A 7,611-nucleotide genomic window follows, 5' to 3' on the forward strand; every position below is an offset into this window, starting at 1 on the left:
CACAGTCAAGGAAACAACAACCCATGAAAGAATTCACAATACAGCGCGGTCCTAGGACGGAACGTGTAAAATGACCGTCGAGACAGTGACAGGGCAATACAATGCAAGACACAACACCATACCAGGTGGTAACAAGGCAACATGCAGCCAAACGAAGAACAACCGATTAAGAAACCCAGCATACGTTCAACTGTAATACCAGAAAACATCAGAAGGCAGTCAAGACAACGACAGCACACTATAACATGAGAAGTAACACAATACACAGCAGTACAAGGCATTACACAGTCAAATAAAGAAGAACCGATTAAAAACCACACAATACAGTGCGGTGCGATGCCAGAGTGGATCAGAAGGCAGTCGAGACTATGACGGGGCAATATAATGCAAGATGTTACACAATACAGGGCGGTACAAGGCATTAGAAAGCCAGATGAAGAACAACCGATTAAAAAACCCGCAATACAGCGTGGTACGAGGCCCGAACAGATCAGAAGGCAGTCAAGGCTACGACGGGGCAATATAACACGAGACATAACGCAATAGAGGGCGGTACAAGGCATTACACAGTCAAAGAACAACCGATTAAAAAAAAAAAAAACCACGCAACACGGTGTGGTACGATGCCAGAATAGAACACAGAGCAATCAAGAGCGTGACGGGGCAACACGATGCGAAACCGATACTGAGTGAGGCGGAGCAATACTATTTCAAATATACAAGAACATAGTACGGAACCAAATTCTTAAGCGTACGACACAAGACCATCTCAAATGGCAGTCAAGGAAGTTACCGAGCAACGTAATCCCGATTTGCACAAAATGGTACCATCAGGCACCATCACGTCCGTCAACACTAAGTTGTACTGCAATATCCCCCGCATCACACGCGCCGTACCCTTCTGCTCACCTGCTCCGCATGGATTCTGGGTTTGGACTTTGTGGCACACTCTGGTTCTGGCACCTAAAACACCTAAGACACACAATATTACTGTTGAGCTTACGGGAAACCACCACCCCCATGCGCTACCTCTCTGCTACCCAGCTCACCTCCAACGCTCGTCCGGCTCCGGATGCCTGCAGCGCCTGCAAAACCAAAGACAAACACTCCCCTGAGCCGCAATGTAGCACTGGGCTATTAGACGCCAACGTGTCCACAACCGCCTCACTTGCTGGGACTACTCAGTGGGTGCGCAGCATCGCCCCTCTGACCCTGCATGTCACACCAACCGAAGAAACACACGCCGAGATACTGCCCAAAACCCTACCAAATTCCCCATCTCCCACTCCCTCACCTTGCCCGCCCATCCTCCCCCTCCTGGCTCTTCGGGCGTGGGAGCTGTCGCCAGAGCCGCGGCCCTACCGGAAAATGCTTCGCAGCCTGGTGAGGCGGTGACACATGGGCGCCGGTGGCAGCGAGGCTGACGGCCGCCGCAAAGCCCGCAGCCCCACAGGCTGTTTCGCCAGGCGAGCGGCTGCCAAAGAGCTTTCCAACGAGGCACGGCTTTCCCTCCTCGCTCTTCGGGCGTGGGAGCTGTCGCCAGAGCCGCGGCCCTACAGGAAAATGCTTCGCAGGCTGGCGCGGCTGCACCTGGTGGGCGCCGGTGGCGGGGAGGCTGACGGCCGCCACAAAGCCCGCAGCCCCACGGGCTGTGGGGCCACGCGATCGGCTGCCAAAGAGCTTTCCAACGAGGCACGGCTTTCTCTCCTGGCTCTTCGTGCTTGGGAGCTGTCGTCAGAGCCGCGGCCCTACCGGAAAATGCTTCGCAAGCTGGCGCGGCAGCGCCACGTAGGCGCCGGTGGCGGCGAGGCTGACGGCCGCCGCAAAGCCCGCAGCCCCACGGGCTGTGGGGCCACGCGAGCGGCTGCCAAAGAGCTTTCCAACAAGGCACGGCTTTCCCTCCTGGGTCTTCGGGCGTGGGAGCTGTCGCCAGAGCCACGGCCCTACCGGAAAATGCTTCACAGGCTGGTGCGGCGGCGCCACGTGGGCGCCGGTGGCGCGGGGGCTGACGGCCGCCGCAAAGCCCGCAGCCCCACGGGCTGTGGGGCCACGCGAGCGGCTGCCAAAGAGCTTTCCAACGAGGCACGGCTTTCCCTCCTGGGTCTTCGGGCGTGGGAGCTGTCGTCAGAGCCGCAGCCCTACCGGAAAATGCTTCGCAAGCTGGCGCGGCCGCACCACGTAGGCGCCGGTGGCTCCGAGGCTGACGGCCGCCGCAAAGCCCGCAGCCCCACGGGCTGTTTCGCCAGGCGAGCGGCTGCCAAAGAGCTTTCCAAAGAGGCATGGCTTTCCCTCATGGCTCTTCGGGCGTGGGAGCTGTCGTCAGAGCCGCGGCCCTACCGGAAAATGCTTCGCACGCTGTCGCGGCGGCGACACGTGGTCGCCGGTGTCGCTGAGGCTGACGTCCGCCGGAAAGCCCGCAGCCCCACGGGCTGTGAGACCACGCGAGCGGCTGCCAAAGACCTTTCCAACGAGGCACAGCTTTCCCTCCTAGGTCTTCGGGCGTGGGAGCTGTCGCCAGAGCCGCGGCCCTACCGGAAAATGCTTCGCAGGCTGGCGCGTCTGCACCTGGTGGGCGCCAGTGGCGGGGAGGCTGACGGCCGCCACAAAGCCCACAGCCCCACGGGCTGTGGGGCCACGCGATCGGCTGCCAAAGAGCTTTCCAACGAGGCACGGCTTTCCCTCCTGGCTCTTCGGGCGTGGGAGCTGTCGCCAGAGTTGCGGCCCTACCGGAAAATGCTTCGCAGGCTGGTGGGGCGGCGCCACGTGGGCGCCGGTGGCTCTGAGGCTGACGGCCGCCGCAAAGCCCGCAGCCCCACGGGCTGTTTCGCCACGCGATCGGCTGCCAAAGAGCTTTCCAACGAGGCACGGCTTTCCCTCCTGGCTCTTCGGGCGTGGGAGCTGTCGCCAGAGCCGCGGCCCTACCGCAAAATGCTTCGCAGGCTAGCGCGGCGGCGCCACGTGGGCGCCGGTTGCGCCGAGGCTGACGGCCGCCGCAAAGCCCGCAGCCCCACGGGCTGTGGGGCCACGCAAGAGGCTGCCAAAGAGCTTTCCAACGAGGCACGGTTTTCCCTCCTGCCTCTTCGGGCGTGGGAGCTGTCGCCAGAGCCGCGGCCGTACCCAAAAATGCTTCGCAGGCTAGCGCGGCGGCGCCACATGGGCGCCGGTGGCGGCAACGCTGAAGGTCGCCGCAAAGCCCGCAGCCCCACGGGCTGTGGGGCCACGCGAGCGGCTGCCAAAGAGCTTTCCAACGAGGCACGGCTTTCCCTCCTGGCTCTTCGGGCGTGGGAGCTGTCGCCAGAGCCGCGGCCCTACTGGAAAATGCTTCGCAGGCTGGTGGGGCGGCGCCAGGTGGGCGCTGGTGGCTCCGAGGCTGACGGCCGCCGCAAAGCCCGCAGCCCCACGGGCTGTGGGGCCACGCGAGCGGCTGCCAAAGAGCTTTCCAACGAGGCACGGCTTTCCCTCCTGGCTCTTCAGGCGTGGGAGCTGTCGCCAGAGCCACGGCCCTACCAGAAAATGCTTCGCAGCGTGGCGCGGCGGCGCCACATGGGCGCCGGTGGCGTGGAGGCTGACGGCCGCCGCAAAGCCCGCAGCCCCACGGGGTGTGGGGCCACGCGAGCGGCTGCCAAAGAGCTTTCCAGCGAGGCATGGCTTTCCCTCCTGGCTCTTCCGGCGTGGGAGCTGTCGCCAGAGCCGCGGCCCTACCGGAAAATGGTTTGCAGGCTGGCGCGGCGGCACCACCTCGGGCTGCGGGCTTTCCTGCTGCCTTCAGAGTCTCACAGCCACCCTTTCCCACTTGGCACCACGCCAGCCTCTAGCATTTCTATTATTAAGTCAAGACAGTGTACGACTTAACATCATACAGAGCGCTACACATCAATACATGCTCAAATTAAGCATAGCCACTGGAAAAATTGGCAATACAGTGCCATCGTATGTTACCAAGTGTCACATCTCATTGAAGACAATGACAGAGCGATACAACGTCAAGCGTAACACAGTACTGGGCCGTGCGAGGCAATACGCCGTCACAGAATCAGCAATAGAGAAATTCACAACGGAGTGCGGTCTTACGATAGAATCTCTAAAGCCACCGTTAAGCCAGTGACAGGCGGTACAATGCCACACGTTACAGTATACAGGGCAGTACAACCCGATTCGCAGACAAATAAATTAGAGCAAATTACAAGACTCCCAATACAGTACAGTACAATGCCAGACCGTCTCAGATGTCGGTCAAGACAATGCCAGGGCAATGCAGTGCAAGACATAACGTTATACAGGTCAGTACAAGGCAATACGCAGTCAAATGAAGAACAGTAAACTACAATACCCAAACCACACTGGCAAACAATGGCAAACAATCCCACACGTCGGTCGAGACAATGACAACGCGAGACAGAACACCGTGCAGGGCAGCGCAAGGCCGTACACAGTCAAATAGAGAACAGCTGACCAGAAAACCCGCACTACGCTGCCGTACGATCTCAAAACATCTCGGATGGCAGTCAAGGCAATTACAGGGCAAGACAAAGCACTACGTCGCAGTACACAAGGCAGTACAAGGCAATACTCAGTCAAATAAATAACAGACAGTCACAAAATTCACAGTGCAGTGAATTCACATGGGTCAGATGGCAACCAAAAGAAGGACAGGGCAATACAAGGCGAGAGGTAACCCAATACGGGGCCGGACAAGGCAATATGCAGTTGTGGCGGGTGGAGCGATTCACTTCAGTCCTGAGAGAAGTAGAGAAACATTTAGAAACATCAACACAGTGTTTCGACAAAGGCAGCAGTGAACGTAACATCCCTTTACCAGGTTCCGTGGCCACGTACCCCAGATCATTTATTGCACAGGGGCCAGGGTCAGACGAGCTGTTAGGGAGACCCTCCCGTCGAGCCACAACCCCCTTGCTTTCTAAACTCCTTCTTGAAGAGCAGTCTAAGTGCGGCTGGATCCAATTCCTAGCCCTGGACTTGGGCACCGGTTCACCTCTAAAGGATTGTATCCGCGCCATCAACCCTTTATATCACTGAGCTAAGGCTACGAGGTTTAGCGTGGTATTAGTCACTTACCGAGACTCTGTTGCGGCAAGGGATCTCTCAGCCTTGAGGAGCAGAACCTGAAGCAAGCGTCCCCGCTCAAGGGCACATCCTGGTGCTATGACAGACTATGACAGGCAATACTATGACAGGGCAATACAATGCGAGACGTAACTTTACACAGGGCAGTACAAGGCCAATACACAGTCAAATAGGGAATGACCGATCACAAAATTGATGCACGGTCAAATAGAGTACAACAGCCTAAGAAGCCCTCAATACAGTGCCTGTCAACGCCAGAATACATCAGATGGCTCGCAGCACGGTGAGAGGGCAATACGACGCAAGACTCAGGAAAATACAGGGCAGTACAAAGCAATACGTAGTCAAATATAGAACAGCCGATCAAAAACACCCTCAGTTCGGTGCGGTACAACCCCAGAGAGTGTAAAAGGACAGTTAAGACTATTTCATGGCAACACAACGCACAATGTAACACAATACAGGTTGCTACAACACGATACAGAATAATATAGGAAACAACCCATCAAAACGCCACAATACGGTGCAGTACGATCCCACACGGTCTCGGGTGGCAGTCAAAACAACTATAGGGCGACACGATCCAAGATGCAACATTACACGACAGAGCAGAACTGAAGACGCAGTCAACTAAATACCAACCAATTAGAAGAACCGCAATACAGTGCGGGAGAAAACAAAAATAAATGGAGATGCCAGTCAAGACAATGACAGAGCAATACAAGGCAAGAAATAACGCAATACAGGGCAGTACAGTGAAATACACGGTCAAATAAATAACTGATTAAGTATCCCGCAATACCGTGCGATGCAATGCCAAAACGCGTGAGACAGCAGTCGAGGCAGTGACAGAGCTATACAATGGAAGACGTAACAATGCAGGGCTGTACAACACCAAAATGTATCAGATGGCACTCAGAACAATAACATGGCGATACAATGCAAGCCGCAACACAATACAAGGTGGTAACAAGGCAATACACGGTCAAACACAGACTAACGAATAAAACCTGCACAATACGGATCGCTGCAATCCCAGAACATCTAAAGTGACAGTGAACGGAATGACGGGGCAGTACAATGCAAGATACAACACTAGACAGGGCAATACGCATTCAAATAACGCACAACCGATTAAAAAACCCACAATACACACCAGTACAATGCCGGAACAGATCAGATGGCAGTCCGGGCAAATAGAGGACAATACAATGCCAAACGTGATGCCATACAGGGCCGGACAAGGCAATACGCAGTTGTGGCAGGCCGAGCGGCTAACTTCGCTTCTAAGAGAGAAGCGGTGAAACATTCAGAAACATCAACACAGTGATTCTCCAAAGGCAGCAGCGCATGTGACGGCGCTTTACCAGATTCCATATGGCCACGCACCCCGGATTATTTACTGCCTAGGGGCCAGGGTCAGACAAGCTGTCAGGGAGACCCTCCCGTTGAGTCACGAGGCTCGGAAAGGACCCCCTTGCTTTCTAAACTCCTTCTCGGAGAGGAGTCTAGGTGCGGCTGGATCCAATTCCTAGCCCCGGACTTAGGCAACGGTTCACCTCTAAAGGATTGTATCTGCGCCATCGACCCTTTATATCACTGAGCTAAGGCTACAAGGTTTTGTATGCTCTTAGTCACTTACTGAGAATCTGTTGCGGCAAGGCATCTCTATCTCGAGGAGCAGAACCTTAATTGAGCGTCCCTGCTCAAGGGGAGATCCTGGCACGGAGGCCCCTGCCATGCAGAAGTCAAAAGGCTCTTGGGCTGTCCACTATTTATGGGGTAAGCTAATTGACTTATAGTCACATCAGCACAGGAACAAAATATCTAGGTCCCCACTGTGTTGCCAACCATCCCCCAACTTCAAGTACCACTCAGAGCAACTCCATGGATGATTGGGGCGCCAAAACGAAGGGGCGCCCGCACCACCCCAGCAGTCAAATAAGGAACAACCAATGGAACTTTCACAATAAATAAGTACAATCCCAGACAGTCCAAAGTAACAGCCAAGACAACGACAGACCAATACAGTGCAAGACCTAACATCACACAGAGCAGTAAAAGGCAACGCGCAGCCAAGTCAAGAACAGTTAAAATACCCATAATCCAGTGCAGCACTATGACACTGTCCCAAAACGCAGTCAAAACAATGACAGAGTAATGCAACACGAGCTGTAACACAATACAGGGCAGCACAAAGCAATACACAGTCACACAAAGAACAGCCAATTACAAAACCCACAACAGAACGCCCTACGATCTCAGGAAGTCTCAGAGGGCAGTCACGGCAAATACAGGGCAATACGGTGCAAGATAACACAATACAGGCCACTGCCAGCCAATACTCAGTCAAATAAATAACAGACAGTCAAAAAATTCACAATGCAGTGCACTACTATGACACCATGGGTCAGGTGGCAATCATGACAACGATAGGGCAATACAAGGCAAGACGTAACCCAACACGGGGCCGGACAAGGCAATATGCAGTTGTGGCAGGTGGAGCCATTCACTTCACTCCTAAGA

The sequence above is a fragment of the Chroicocephalus ridibundus genome, chromosome 16 (genome assembly GCF_963924245.1).
Source record: "Chroicocephalus ridibundus chromosome 16, bChrRid1.1, whole genome shotgun sequence".
NCBI lineage: Eukaryota > Metazoa > Chordata > Aves > Charadriiformes > Laridae > Chroicocephalus > Chroicocephalus ridibundus.